Here is a 15,933-nt window from a genome sequence, read left to right as displayed (position 1 = left end):
ATTTGCGCTGAAGGTAAATACGTCGGTATCCTCGCCAGGAGTATTGTGTGAGATTTTTAAACCACTATTAAGGACAAAAAATGATGGTCAAAATGAGCTTCAACATTTTTAAGTCAATTTTGAACGATATGTCAATATTGATATGGGATACAGGCTGTAGCATTAATATTGTTTCGTAATTTATTTTAAATGATCAAACCTCATAAAGTGAAATAAAATGTGCTGAATAATTGGCTTTTGTCTGTAGAGCGGGTATGGTGTTTTTGTCATATTGTATCTTAGAATATATTGTGTGGCTCTCTCTCACCCCAAGAAAATATGTATATTTTGTTTTGATGGCTCATTGGGTCAAAACGGTTCCCGACCCCTGGCATAGAGGTTATATGAGGAGAGTCAGGAATCACCATACATGGAATGCGCTGTCTGAGAAGTGTCTGGATATTCGCTTGTAATTTGTTAAGAAACGTACAGTAAACATACACAACAACACACAGTGCGCTATAAGTAAATATAAGTCAGGTTTATTTGTATCGCCCTTAATCACAAAGAGTGTAAAAGGGCTGCACAGACCACAGATTATTTCAAACCAAAAACTGTTATGACACCATCACCTGATCTAAAACTTACATGAGGGCAAATAATACAGAGATAGATATTGTCAACATAAAATATAGGTTATTCATATACTATAGAATAGTAGTGTATTTTAAGCTTAGATTTAAACATTTCCACTGAGTTTGCAGATCGAATCTCAGGGGGAAGAGCATTCCACAGCACCGCGGGCAGATTGGAGAACGCTCTCGAACCTGCGAATCTCTTCTTGGCTCTTGGGATCACTAGTAGACCCAGCATTTTCAGAGCGAAGTCTCCGGACCGGAACATAGGGGGGAATAAAATCTAAAAGATATGAGGGAGCAAGTCCTTGCGTGATTTTGTAATCTACCAACAGAACCTTAAAATCACATCTTAAGCTAACAGGAAGCCAATGCAGGTCAGCTAAAATTGGGGTAATGTGATCAAACTTTCTTGTCTTAGTTAAAAGCCTCGCTGCAGCATTTTGTACCAGCTGAAGGCTCTTGATTTTGGACTTTGGGAGACCGGATTCAGATTCAGATTTACTTTATTGTCATTCGTGTACACGTGTATACAGAACGAAATGTCGATACATCTGACCCGCACAGGTTCTTTGAACGTCAGCCGGGATAGATAAGATTAACCAAGTCTTCGTCAGAATTTTAGCGCAGCAGTTCGTCATCTCGCGGTTCGATGCCACTTCCAGTTGTTAAATGGTCCAGTTTATTGTCCAGAGAGTGAACGTTGGAGAGCAAAATGGATGTTAGAGGGGTTAGCCTTTAGCCTAGCTGTTAGCCCGGCCCGCTTCCTCGTCACGCCGCTGTCTTGCCACTCTGCTTCGCTGCTTTGTAGGCCGCTGGGTCTTGTTGACATAGCAGTCCGTGGCTAATAAACACTCCCGAGTGGTCGTAGCACCGAGCGCTTGATGTCGAGTGGTCGTAGCACCGAGCGCTTGATGTCCTCGTTCGGGGGTCACGCCGCTGTCTTGTCACTTGATAATCTTAAACAGGTGTTGAATACGGCCAAACCGACTACTTGCATGTTAGACACGCTTCCGGGTTCGCTGATCAAAGAGAGTAGTGCATTACAATAATCGAGACAGGAAGTAACAAACGCATGAATTATAATCCCCGCATCCGACTGAGACAGCATAGAGACCATCAGAAGACGGTTCCTGAGAGACCAATCCATTTTTCTAACTGTTTTGGTAAGATATTATAGTTCACAGTGTCAAAGGCAGCACTAAGTTCCAGCAGCAGCAAGAATGAGTCCATTGCCAGTAGATCATTGGTTACCTTAATCAGGGCTGTCTCAGTAGAGTCGTTAGCCCTGAATCCTGATTGCGTGGATTCAAAAAGATCATTCTCGGATATAAAGTAATTCAGCTGCTGTGCCACAACCTTTTCAAGTACTTTAGAAAGCAACGGTAGATTTGACACAGGTCTATAATTACATAGGGTTCCTAAATCAAGGTTGGGTCGTTTTAGTGTAGGTTTAATAACAGTGGACTTAAAAGCCGCTGGAACTACACCTGAGGAGAGTGATATGTTTATAATATTAAGAACTGAAGGTCCAAGGACCCCAAAAAGACCTTTGATCAGCGAACCCGGAAGCGTGTCTAACATGCAAGTAGTCGGTTTGGCCGTATTCAACACCTGTTTAAGATTATCAAGTGACAGATCACTAAATCGGGAAAACATTCCTGTACAACGGGTCAGGTGCAATCGACATTTCGTTCTGTGTACATTGTTACACAGAATGACAATACAAGGAAATTATTATTATTATTATTATTATGTCTATAGATTTCAGACCTTTAATATGTGATGTATTAACATTGTCTTTAGAAATTTCTTCACGTATTCATTGAATCTTATCAAAGAAGACCATAAAGTCATGGGATGAATGGGTAGAACTATCTGGAATAATTTGTTGCCTCGTTAGCGATGGATTTTTGGCTTAGTCTTTTGTGTCGAAATATCTATCTATCTACCTTGGTCATATCCCTCAAGAGGGGTGACCGACAGCAAGACACACACATACAATAACAAAGAAAATAAATAACAACAGAAAAACACAAAAAATGTTTTGGACCATGGCCAACCCAATTGCCCAAACACCCAAACAAGTTAGGCACCTCTGCACCCAAGTTGGTCATGCTTTCGTCCCTCCAGATGGTGTCGCAATAACCTTCGAAAAATAGGCTGAGGCAAGGGCTGCTTTATACTTAAACAAGCTGTCACGCCAGGTTTGACGGAAAACCTTAAGCTTGATTTCCTGCAGTCTTGTTTAAGCGATCTAGTTTCATCAGTAAACCAAGACGCGTGTCTTTTAGGTCATCATTTAAGCCGTAGGGGCGCCACGGAATCTAGGACACTAGCCAGCATTAACTAGGTAACATTAAACTCATTCATGAGTGAGTCAATAGAGCCTTTATATAAAGGAAACAACGCAACTACTCCTGAAAGAAGATCAAGAGCTCAGAAACTATGCCAGTGCTAGTATTGCCTCCGCTAAATCCTTTAGTTTCTTAAATACAACATTTAGCCAGCACCTTAAATGTAACTAAATAATGATCAGAAATAAGGGTAGTACACAGTAACACCGTCACATTTGAGGTTGAAACTCCTCAAATCAAAACCAAGTCTAGTGTGTTTCCATCTTTATGAGTCGGCGAATCAATCAGTTGATTCAAACCACACGTGTCAATTAAAGACCGAAACGCAACAACCAGGGTTGGGTAGGGTTACTTTAACTGAATGACTTTCAATTACTTTTGGATTACTCTAATACCAAATATGCTAATAAAAGAAAAAAATTATGACTCACAACACGTGGTAAGCTTTCTCTCCTGGCTTTGATCTCTTTGATCTCCGGCAAAACTAACATAAAATGCAACAGAAACAAAATGAAAATAAATCCAAACAGCTTGCCAACATCCTTTTTGCCGTTCCATGTATTCTGTTACTCCCCAAGCCTGCACAAAATTTAGTAATTGTATTCATATTTAGTTTATTTTGTCTTTTATTAGCATATTTGGTATTGGAGTAATCCAAAAGTAATTGAAAGTAATACAGTTAAAGTAACCCTACCCAACCCTGCGCAACAGTAAGTGAACTGAGAGGGGAGTTCATGTGAATTTTAAAGTCCCCCATAATTATTATTTTGTCTGCGTAGGTTACTAGGACAACAGTTCAAATAATTCATCTAAGAAAACTGAGTATGGTCCTGGTGCGCAATAAATAGTTACTACAAAAATTGACATTAAAGAGGACCGCATGACAAAAGCCTCAAACACCTTATAATTATTAGAGGTACGGGAAGTACTGTAAGTTTGACTATTTTTTTCAGAAGTAAGCGCACCACCGCCATCCTTTTTCAAAGAGCGTGCTATATGACAGCTCACCTAGTCTTGAGGAGAAGCCTCATTTAATGGTAAAAACTCATGCGGTCTCAACCAAGTTTCACACAGACCAATCAGGTTAAGTTTGTGATCACGAATAAGATTATCAACAAATAGAACTTTAGGAGCAAGCGATCTAATTTTTAAAAGACCAAATTTTAGCTTTGCCGAAGCTTTTAACTTAGCTGAAGTCTTTGTAGAAATCTTCACAAGATGTCGCCGTTCGGGCGTGTTGAGTCTCAGGCGTCGGTCGACAGGCAAGATTGATAAAGAAATATTGGAGGGAATTAGGCACAATTCCATCATCTACATGTCCTTCTCTTCAGTTTTGCCGATGTAGCTCCATTTAGCTTAGCACCATGGCCCGAGCGACAGCCCCACTTTTGTTTGCGATCTCTACGCCAGCTCCGCCGCTTCGTAAGTGGGTTGGCCACCCACGGAGATCCTGCAACCCTTTGTATTTCTTGCGGGATATCAAAGGTGGTACAAAGAGTGTCCAAAAAGTCGAAATTTAGACGTAGACCCAAATGGATAAGTTCCTCCCGACTAATAGGTATTATTGGCCAGAAACAAAAGCAAAAAAGGCAAGAGAACGGTAATAAATGGAAAATTAGCTGAAAAGCTGTGCGCCGCTGCGTCTTGCGCGCCGCCATCATCATCGAAGAGTCAAAGTGAAGGAGCCTAATCAATAAATAGTGTATTCTTGGCTTGGAGACTCCCCCTGTAAAACATGCAAATGCTGCTTTGCACTAATTTATAAATTTAACTCAAGTCATTTTTATCTGTATAGCCCTTAATCACAAAGAGTCTCAAAGAGCTGCACAGGTTATTGCACAGACTATTATTTCAGACTATTATTACACCATCCCCTGTTCTGAAACCAACATGAGGGCAAGGAAAAACTCAAAAACCTCAACATGGGGAAAATGAAGAAACCTTGAGAAGGGACCACACATGTGGTAATCCCCCTTTCATGATGACCAGGCTGCAATGGATGTTGCAATAACAAATAGTACAGATATATTGTCAACAAAAAATCTAGGTTATTCATATGCTAAGTTATTCAATCATATGCTGTAAGCAGTGGTAGAAAGAAAGATACAAGAGATGAAAATAAGCTTTCTCTGCAAGATGTCTGGGCTCTCCCTCTAACAATATAGTATGACACTGCGTTCATCTGGGAGAGTAGAGCAGCTGCTCCTTATTCTTTAAAAGGATACCCAAATTCTAAAACATACAAAATGTAAGGAAATAATACATGTTTTTTTTTCATAATATTTATATATATATGTATATGTCATTGATATATCTTTATTATCCATCCATTTGTTCAATCATTATCTGCACAGCTTATCAGTAGGTTTGCAGGGGTGCTGAACTGGTTGCCAGCCAGTCCAGGGCATATTTCAATTATTTTATAAGATAATGATTTTAAAGAGGGCAGCTTGGCGGTGTTTAACGTGTGTGCGGCACAGTTCTGAGGTCATGGGTTCAAATCCAGCTACCAACCTTCCTGTGCGTAGTTTGCATGTTCAAGTCAAGTCACATTTATTTATATAGCCCTTAATCACAAAAATGTCTCGAATGACTGTACAGGATTACAATTACAAAATTGCACAATTACCTGATCTTAAACCAGCTTACGGGCAAGGAACGACTCAAAAACCTCAGTGTGAGGGAAAAAAGAGACCAAAGTTATTTAATTTATATAGTAACGATATTTTTAATGTTTCAAAACTATTGAAAATAGTTATATTTGCAGACGACACTAACATTTTCTGTTCAAATGATAACTATATTGATTTGGTAACCTGTATTAATCGTGAACTAATTAACCTAAAAGTATGGATGGATATAAATAAATTATCTTTAAATTTAAACAAAACCAAGGTAATATTCTTTGGTAATCGTAAGGCAAATCAAAATTTAGAAGTAAAAATGGATGGTGTCGCAATTGACATTGTATCAGAAATTAAGTTTTTAGGGGTCATAATAGACAATAAATTAAGTTGGAAAACACACATCAAACACATACAAACTAAGGTATTAAAAGCATTTCAATAATTAATAAAGCCAAATTTCTTTTAAATTATAATGCATTGTACTTATTATATTGTTCTCTCGTTCTGCCATATTTAACATATTGTGCAGAAGTCTGGGGCAATAATTACAAAAGTTCACTACAGCCCCTTTTTATCTTTCAAAAACGTGCAATAAGAACCATACACAGGGTAGGATATCGGGATCATACCAATATTTTATTCATGCAGTCCAAATTATTAAAATTGGATGATTTAATAAAAATTTTCACTTCACAACTGTTATTTAAGGTCAACAAAAACATAGTGCCAGAAAACATACAAAATTTATTCACTCGGAAAGAGGGAAATTATAACTTGAGGGGCTGTGGTGAATTCAAAATCCCAAAGGTGAGAACCACCAGGAAAAGTATGTGTGTGTCTGTGTGTGGAGTCAGACTTTGGAATAATTTGCAAAATGAGATCAAACAATGTCCAACTATCCATGTGTTCAAATTTAAATACAAAAAAGCATTACTGGCAAAATACAGGGATGAAGAAAATGGGGTATGAGGGAGATTGGAAATACTGCATTTCAAACTATGGTTAACTTGTTATTGTTGCTATTATTATATCAGAACTGTTATTATAAGTATTGTGTTTATTTTTATTATCACTGGTGCCGCAGTGACATTATGCGCATTATGACGTTGAGGGATAGGTATTGCGAAGATTAGTGTATAAAATATGTGATTATTGTAACTATTATAATTATTGATATCTGACCTATGTAATAAGTATATCCATGAGATTTAGTTGTACACAAGAGGAGCTATCTATAAAATGTATTTAATAGGGAAGATAAAGGGGTAGGAAAAATAAGCATCTGCTTCTGACTACCCCTTTTCGAACATGTTATAGAATAGAATAGAATATACCTTTATTGTCATTGTTACAAATAGGCTAACATATTGTGACAACGAAATTGGGCATGACACTCCAGTTTTACACATTCATAGTGAGGTATGAGCAAGAAGATAAAGGAACAGAGAAGATAATGTTATAAGACAAGGGGGATAAGGCTATAGTTATAATTTACATGGTATTTACACAAGAAATGTCGGCATGTGGGATGTTACATACAGGGTTGTCGTGATAACGTTGGTATCGTAACGGTTGTGCAATATTGCATTTGGTGCAAAGTCATCATAGTGCAAAAATAGTCAGCATATGCATTGGTGCAAACATAGACATCATAGTGCAGAAACAGGAAATGGTCAGACATTGTGCATTAAACGTAGTGCAGTCGGCATATGCAAGAACAAGACATGAGTAACATTATATTCGTATGAGGTAGTGTTGGCACGAGTTTTCAGTTTTTTTGTGCGGTGTCTGTTTGAGCAGTGAACAAACATAGTGCAGACAGCATGTACGTGAGTACCATTTTACATACGTGTGAGGTAGTTTTTTGCAACAGTTTTCAGTTTTTTTGTGCGGTGTCTGTTTAGGGTGGTAATGGCTGTGGGGAAGAAACTGTCTCTGAGTCTGTTCGTTTTTGCTTTGTGTGACCTGTAGCGCTTGCCGGAAGACAGCAGGTCGAAGAGATGGTGGCCGGGGTGAGAAAAGTCCTTGATGATGTTTTTTGCTCTGCTGAGGTAGCGAGAGCAGGCAATGTCCTCCAGACTGGGCAGAGAGCAGCCGACGATTCTCTGGGCTGTTTTGATGATCCTCTGGAGCTTTTTCCTGTCTGCTGCTGTGCACCCAGCATACCACACCGTGATGCAGTATGTTAGGATGCTCTCCACTGTGGCTTTGTAGAAGGACACCTGCAGCTGCTGTTTTAGGTTATTTTTCCTGAGCAATCTCAGGAAGTGCAGTCGCTGCTGGGCCTTCCCTACCACCGCTCTGGTGTTTGCAGACCAGGAGAGGTCGTCGGAGATGTGCACGCCCAGGAATTTGAACGAGTGGACTCTCTCTACACAGTCTCCCTTTATGATGAGTGGTGCTGGATTCCTGCCATTCCTTCTGAAATCCAGAATCAGTTCTTTTGTTTTTGTGGTGTTCAATATGAGGTGGTTTTCCGAACACCACGTTGAAAGTGACTCAACCTCATCCCTGTATGCCGCCTCGTCCCCTTCAGAGATGAGGCCGATCAAGGTGGTATCGTCAGCGAACTTAATGATAGTGTTTGTGGGGTGGGTCGGTGAGCAGTCAGAGCTGTAGAGGGTGAAAAGCAGGGGGCTCAGTGCACAACCTTGGGGGGAGCCAGTGTTCAGTGTTAGGGTGGGAGAGACGTGGGTACCGAGTTTCACCGACTGTGGGCGGTTGGAGAGGAAGTCCATTATCCAGTGGCAGATGGAGGGAGAGAGTCCTAGGTGTGCAAGTTTCTCCACCAGGATCTCCGGGATAATGGTGTTGAAGGTTGAGCTGAAGTCCAGGAAGAGCATTCTGGCGTAGCTCCCCCGGTGATCCAGGTGTTTCAGCACGGTGTGAAGTGCTGTGTTTATGGCGTCGTCAGTGGAGCGGTTTGCCCTGTAGGCAAACTGGTGGGGGTCCAGTGTGAGTGGCAGGGAGTTTTTGATGTGCCGGGACACTAACCTCTCAAAGCACTTCATGACCACAGGCGTAAGGGCTACAGGCCTGTAGTCGTTGAGGCTTTCCACTGCTGACTTTTTGGGGATGGGAATGATGGTGGAGGTTTTGAGGCAAGGTGGGACGGTCGCCTGTGACAGGGACCGGTTGAAGATGGTGGTGAAGACCCCAGCCAGCGGATTGGAACAGTCCCTGAGTACCCTCCCTGGTACTCCATCCGGGCCAGTTGCCTTCCTGGGGTTTATGGTATTCAGCGCACGCCTAACTTCGTGCTCCTGAAATGTGAGGGAGTTGCTGCTGGTTGTTGGTGGGTGTGATGTGGCTGTTTGTGGCCTACCAGCTTCAAAGCGAGCGAAGAACTGATTAAGGTCCTCAGCTAGTGAAGTCTCAGCCTCAACAGTTGCCAGGTTGTGGCCTCTGAAGTTGGTGATGTGTTGGAGGCCCTGCCACATCCTCCTCGGGTCATTTCCAGCGAAGAGGTGCTCGATCCTCCTTGTGTAGGCTGCTTTTGCTTCCTTGATGCCTCTCTTCAGGTCAGCCCTGGCCACCCCGTAAAGAGCCTTGTCTCCAGACCTGAAGGCGGTGTTGCGGTGTTTGAGGAGGGTGCGCACCTCGCTGGACATCCAGGGTTTTTGGTTTGGGTAGTTTTTGATTTTTTTATATACTGTGACTTCATCCGTGCAGTAACGGATGTAGGATAAAACGGTGTCAGTGAATTTCTGGAGGTCATGGTGTTCAAATACCTCCCAGCAAGTTTGATCAAAACAGTCCTGCAGCTTGGAGAGGGCTCCCTCAGGCCACATTTGTATTGTCCTCGTTACAGGTTTTGTTTTCCTTCGGATGGGGGTGTATGAGGGGGTAAGAGATAGGCATAGGTGATCCGAATTTACTAGATGGGGGAGGGGGGAAGCTTTGTATGCGTTTTTGAGGTTGCTGTAAACGCGGTCCAAAGTTTTTTCACCCCTTGTTGCACAGTTCACATGTTGATAGAATTTTGGAAGAACAGTCCTTAAACATGCCTTATTAAAGTCGCCAGCGATAATGAAAGCTCCGTCGGGGTGTGCAAGCTGTTGAATGTTTATGGCAGCGAGTAGAAGGTTTAGCGCTGTGCTAGCGTTAGCATCCGGAGGAATGTAAACAGCTATCACAATGAGCACAGTTAGCTCTCGCGGTATATAGAATGGTCTACACGATACCGCCAGAAACTCTAGATCGGGCGAGCAGTGTGCATCAATAATTCTGCTGTTATTGCACCACGCATTATGTACGTAAATGCATAGTCCCCCACCTCTTTTTTTGCCGGAGTCTTCGTTGCGGTCGTATCGGTGTAGCGTGCGTCCTGCTAGCTGAACTGCAGCGTCGGGGATCCGCGGGTCAAGCCATGACTCCGTGATCACAAAAATGTTGCTATTCCGTACGAAGTTGTTGGTAGCTATCCGCAGCTCAAGCTCACTGATTTTGTGTACGATGGATCTGGCGTTGGTCAGGAAGATACTCGGAAGCGCTTGTCGGTGTGGTCGTCTTTTTAGCTTCTTCGCTAGGCCTCCCCGAGAGCCTCGTTTTTGTTTACGTTCCCTCCGCCGTCTCCGTCGCTTGTTGGGCGGGCAGGTAACCCAGGGAGATCCCGGTGGTCTTCGTATGTCCTTTGGGATGTTGTTGTTGGTGTTGTAATCGTGAAATGAGTCGAAATCTAATCTTAGACCCAGGTTAATAAGTTCCTGGCGACTTCAGGTGATAGTTGCCGAACAGGTATTTATCAAAGAAAGGATGAGAGATAAAAGAACACTTAAAGTAAAAAGATTTACTGGAGAGACACGTGAAGCCGCTGCGTATAGTCGCGCCGCCATTTTTTTATGTGACATTATTCCGTTGTTGACTCATTGTTTTTGTCCTGTTTTTATTTTTATGTTCGAAATAAAAGTTTTCATTCATTCAAGAGAAACCTTAAGAAAGGACCTCACTTCTGGTAATCCCCCTTCCAGGATTGACCAGGGTGAATTACAATTAGCATTACTCTACACAGAATAGTAAACATTAGGTAAGATGTTGAAGATGTCCGGAAAGTGCATGACAGCAGCGACGCCCCCAGCCTGTAAACTAGTCCAGAAAGTCTATGACGGCCACGACGCAGCTTCCCATCTCTGCCAGCTAGTAAATGCAGGGGTTGACAGGCTTCAGGTCAGACACTGGTCCACTGACTCATCTCAAATCGTCCTTCTCTTTCGTATCAGCCAGGCAGGCCGTCGGAAAAAGACAGGACAATACAGAATATGAGGTGGGAATCAATCACAAGCTTTGGAATAGAAGTGTGTTTTAAGCCTCGATTTAAAAACTTCCCTTGAGGTTGCAGATCTTATCTCCGGAGGCAGGGCTTTCCATAACACCGGGGCCCGGATGGAGAACGCTCTCGAGCCTGCAGACTTCTTGGCTCTCGGAATCACATGTATTTTCCGAGCGCAGACTCCGTGCAGGAACATAGGGGGAAATCAAATCAGAGAGATAAGAGGGTGCAAGCCCATGCAAACATTTATATGTTAATAAGAGAACCTTAAAGTCACATCTTAACTTTTAATGCTAGACATCGGGAGACCAGAAAGCAATACATTACAGTAATCAAGCCGAGAAGTAATAAATGCATGAATTAAAACCTCTGCATCTGATTGGGACAACATTGAACGAATCTTCGCAATAATACGGAGGTGGTAGAAAGCTATTCTAGTAATATTTTTCACGTGTAACTGAAACGACAAATTAGGATCAAATATAACACCTACATTTTTGACCGAGTCACTATGGGTGATATTACATTTGTCTAGGTTCAGGGTAGTGTTTGAAAACAACTGACGACAGTGAGCTGGACCAATAATCAACATTTCAGTTTTTTCTGGGTTAAGGCGTAAAAAACTAAGTGACGTCCATCTTTGAAGCTCAGTAAGGCAAGCCTCCAGATTTCTACAACTTAAATGTCCATTTTTTTCCAGTGGCACATACAGTTGAGTGTCATCTGCATAGCAATGGAAACTAATATTGTTCTTGCGGATAATGTCACCAAGCGCGATCATATAAATACTAAAAAAATGGGGCACAAGTGCAGAGCCTTGAGGAACACCACAGGGGACATTAGATTGTTTAGAGGTCAGATTGCCATAGTTAACACATTGCATCCTGTCTGACAGGCAGGACCTAAACCATGAGAGTACAGTTCCTGAGATACCAATGCGTTCTAGAAGAACCAATAATATGTTGTGGTCGACAGTATCAAAAGCAGCGCTGAGATCCAGCAGCAGTAACATTGATGAGGCACAGGAATCTATTGCTAAAAGGAGATCATTGGTTGGTGATCTGCCCTAAATGCTGACTGGACAGTTTCAAAGAGGTTATTTTCTGACATGAAGTCATTTAGCTGCTGTGCAACGACCTTTTCAAGTAATTTTGCAAAAAAATGGCAGATTTGACACTGGCCTATAATTACCTAGGCTTTCTGGGTCAAGGTTATGTCGCTTAAGCTTGGGTTTAATGACGGCAGACTTGAAGGCTACAGGAACAATACCCGAGGATAGCGATATATTAAAAATATTTAAAACTGATGGTCCTAAGATCCCAAACAGATCCTTCACTAGTGAAGCTGGAAACAGATCGAGCAGGCATGTAGTTTGTTCGGCCCTACTGACCACCCGTGCTGAGTTATCAAGGGACAAATCATTGAAACTGGAGAATGTTTCTGAACAACCGCCGACGGTCCTTACCTAACACCTCCACATCTTTGAGATAGGAAGAGGATACAGAGCCTTCTTTTAAAATTTCATTCCTGATAAGTTGAATCTTTTTATTAAAAAATTCCATAATGTCATTAGCAGAATAATTGCAAATATTTGGGTTAAGTTGTTGTCTGGTAAGTTTCGCCATTGTGTCAAACAAAAATTTCGGATTATTCTTATGCTTAACAATAATCTTAGAGAAAACAATGCTTTAGCTGAGGCAAGAGCTACTTTATATTTCAGCAAACTGTCACACCAGGCCAGTCCGAAGACCTCCAGCTTAGTAGTGCGCCATTTTCGTTCAAGTTTTCTGCTACCTTGTTTGAGTAACCTGGTTAAACCAAGGTGTATTCTTCTTAGGTCGAAATGTATGCCTTAGGGGCGCCACAGAATCAAGAACATGAACCAAAGCAGTAGTGAAGTTGTTTGTGAGTCAACAGACCCAGTGTACAAAGGGAAGGCTGCAGTTACCGTAGGTAATTGTTCTTTTAAGGCTAATACCGTTAGAGGTTGGATATTGCGACTGCTAAAGCCTAAATTTTCCTTATCACAGTAAACATTAAACAGCACCTCACACTTAACAACATTGTGATCAGAGATGACATTAGGATACGGTAACACTGTAACATTTGAGGCTACTATCCCACGGGTCAGAACAAGATACTAGAGTGTTCCTATGACTGGGCACATCAACTCTTTGATTGAATCCAAATGTATCAATCAGTGACCTAAAAGCAATTGCAAGTGAATTTGATGGGGAGTTTATGTGAACATTAAAATCACCAATAATTACAACATTGTCCGCATAAGTTACTAAGTCTGTTAACAGTTCCGAAAATTCATCCAAAAAATTTGAGTGTGGTCCAGGTGGGCGATACACAACAACTAAATAAATTGGTGATGACATTAAGGACCTCATAACAAGTGCTTCAAACGTTTTAAAACTAGTAAGGGTATTAGGAGTAAATTTCAACTTACCTTCTGATATAAGAGCAACACCTCCACCTTTTTGCATGGTCGTGCCAAGTGCGAACTCGCAAAGCTAGGGGGAGAAGCCTCATTTAACACTACAGACTCATTTGGTTTTAACCAGGTCTCACAAAGGCCAATAAGGTTAAGATTGTGTTCATTAATAAGGTCATTGACAAGTAAAGCTTTGGAGGCTAATGATCTAATATTCAGAAGGCCAAGCTTCAGCACTGTGGACTGAGCTGAAAACGTTCGCGAGTTTTGAACCTTAATGGCAACCTTCGTGGTAACCTCCACAGGATTATACTGCCGGTCCCGGGTCTTGTGCCTTGCATGACGGCAGATGCGGCCCGAATTCCATATCACAGGAATATTGTTGACAGGTGGAGTAGCAGGATGACTATTGGTAGAAAATAATATTATTTCTTCTCCCTCCTCACCTAACAAGGGAGAAACAGAGGTAAGAGGCACAGAAGAAGATGCAATAGAAGAGTACAGATCAGGGTGTATTGTGCAGCCAATAGAATGCTCTAAACTACAAAAACTATGTGAATTGCATGAATCTAGCATAGCGCTAGTTAGCTCTAGCACTACAGACTCCTCACCCGTGATTATAGGTTCACTAATCACCTGTGACCTGGCCTGCACTAGTGTACCCCGTCATGGAGGGCTTGAAAAGTAATCTATATTTTTAGAAAGAGTGAGAGCACCTTTCCAGTTAGGGTGAAGGCCGTCTCTCCTCAGCAGGTCAGGTCGGCCCTAGAAAGCAGGCCAGTTATCCACAAACCTAAATCCCTGCTGACTGCAAAAACTAGCCAGCCACCGGTTTAGCGAGACTAGTCTGCTAAACCTCTCATCATTGCTTCTCGCAAGGGGCCAGAGACAATTACTCGATGGCGACTCATCTTTCTGGTGAGATTACAGGTCATAGCAATATTTTTCTTTGTAATCTCAGATTGCCTCATTTTAGTATCATTAGAGCCGACGTGACTGACTATATCGGTGTAGCTAGCCCTGTCCTGGTGTCTATTCAAGTAGACATTCTCTATTGTACTTGAAGTAATTTGTTCTCAAGACACGTCAATTGTAAATCAATAGTGACTACACCCCCGTGCTTGCGTGGGTTTCCTCTGGGAACTCCGGTTTCGTCCCACATTCCAAAAAACATGCATGTCAGGTGAATTGGCCGGTTAAAATTGTACCTAGGTGTGAATGGGCGAGCGAATTGTCTGTCCCTGTGTGCCCTGCGACTGGCTGGCAACCAGTTCAGGGTGTCCCCTGCCCACAGATGGCTGGGATGTGACCCTACTAAGGATAAGCGGTGCAGATAATGGATGGATAATTTTAAATAAAGTCTGGTTGTCTATGACTTCCTGAGCTGTGACCTCATGTCACTTTTGTTCGCCTCCTCTTTTGTCATCGGGGAGAGCCAGTAAGCCAGTCACCATTTTGGTTTACATGTTCATTAGTCTAAAAACGTTTTAGTGTTTTAAGCCAAGTTTTGGTTGTTTTGTGGAGAATGCCTGGGCATGGTGTTGCAGGTGGATGCCCAACAATTGTACAAGAAATGGCAACCAGCAAAATGGGGGTCACTGGCAATAAAACAAAAAATTCAGGGCGTCTGTGCACGACTGCAATCATCTAAAACATGAACAAAAGTACGAAGACGGGACATCACTCAACATGCCACACTTCGTGGCGTGGTTGCATTCAAACATGTTGCATCACAGTAATCATCGTTTCAAGCTGTATTTCTTTACTTTTAATTAGTGCTTTTTCTATATACATCATTTAGCACAACTTATATACATTTATATACAAAAGTAGTTCGTGAAAGTAGCTCCTATATCTAGCAAAATATGCATTTTTACCCAAATTGATATTGGGCACAGCTTACCTTCAGCACAATGTTATTGAGCTGAAGGTACAGCAAGCGCAGAAGCTGATTCAGATTCAGATCTACTTTATTGTCATTGTAGTACACGTGTATACAGAATGAAATGTCGATACATCTGACCCGCACAGTTTCCTTGAATGTACAGATAAAAGATAAAGTGCCAAACGAAAAAGACAGTCTTTGTCTTGCCTTGTTTCATGTTTAGTTTTTTTTTTTGTGTATTGAGGGTGGACACTTTCCTTGTAATCAACACAAGAACAATACTTGTTGTATTGTAAGGAGAGGAGTGTGTTATGGATAATAATATGTTTTTAATTGTGTGTGTTTGTGTGTGTCTGTCTGTCATGGCAGGTCAGTGCATTGTGTGGCTCTTTGATTATCACAGTTAAAAATTTCAGCTCTTTGTGTCAAACTTGTTCGCCACCCCTGTGATAGGGCATCTAGATTGGACACTACTAAACACCTCTTTGGAGGATTGCTTGCAGGGTTCACATGGACACATTAGAGATACTGGCCTGGGGAGGCCTGGTAATATTGTTGCAGGAATTTGGAGTGGTTTGGGACTGGAAGGTCGGGACTTAACTGCTAATGTTACCAGTCCTAAATAATTGGTCGAAAAATTGATTTGTCAATATTTTCTGAACCACGTGTCCAGTCACGTCACGTTTATCTGTATAGCCCTTAATCACAAAATGTCTCAAATTGCACAAGTTATAATTACCC

General features: G+C 41.8%; 1 protein-coding gene across 2 annotated transcripts in view; it reads left to right on the top strand.

Moving 5' to 3' along the window:
• Positions 1-15,933, top strand: part of tmprss3a (transmembrane serine protease 3a) — a 92,748-nt gene that overhangs the window by 28,515 nt on the left and 48,300 nt on the right. The gene's annotated exons all lie outside the window — the stretch shown is intronic.

Source organism: Urocampus carinirostris, chromosome 14 (genome assembly GCF_059441175.1).
Source record: "Urocampus carinirostris isolate Australia breed hairy pipefish chromosome 14, RoL_Ucar_1.0, whole genome shotgun sequence".
Classification (NCBI taxonomy): domain Eukaryota; kingdom Metazoa; phylum Chordata; class Actinopteri; order Syngnathiformes; family Syngnathidae; genus Urocampus; species Urocampus carinirostris.
This window is presented reverse-complemented; position numbering and strand designations above follow the sequence as displayed.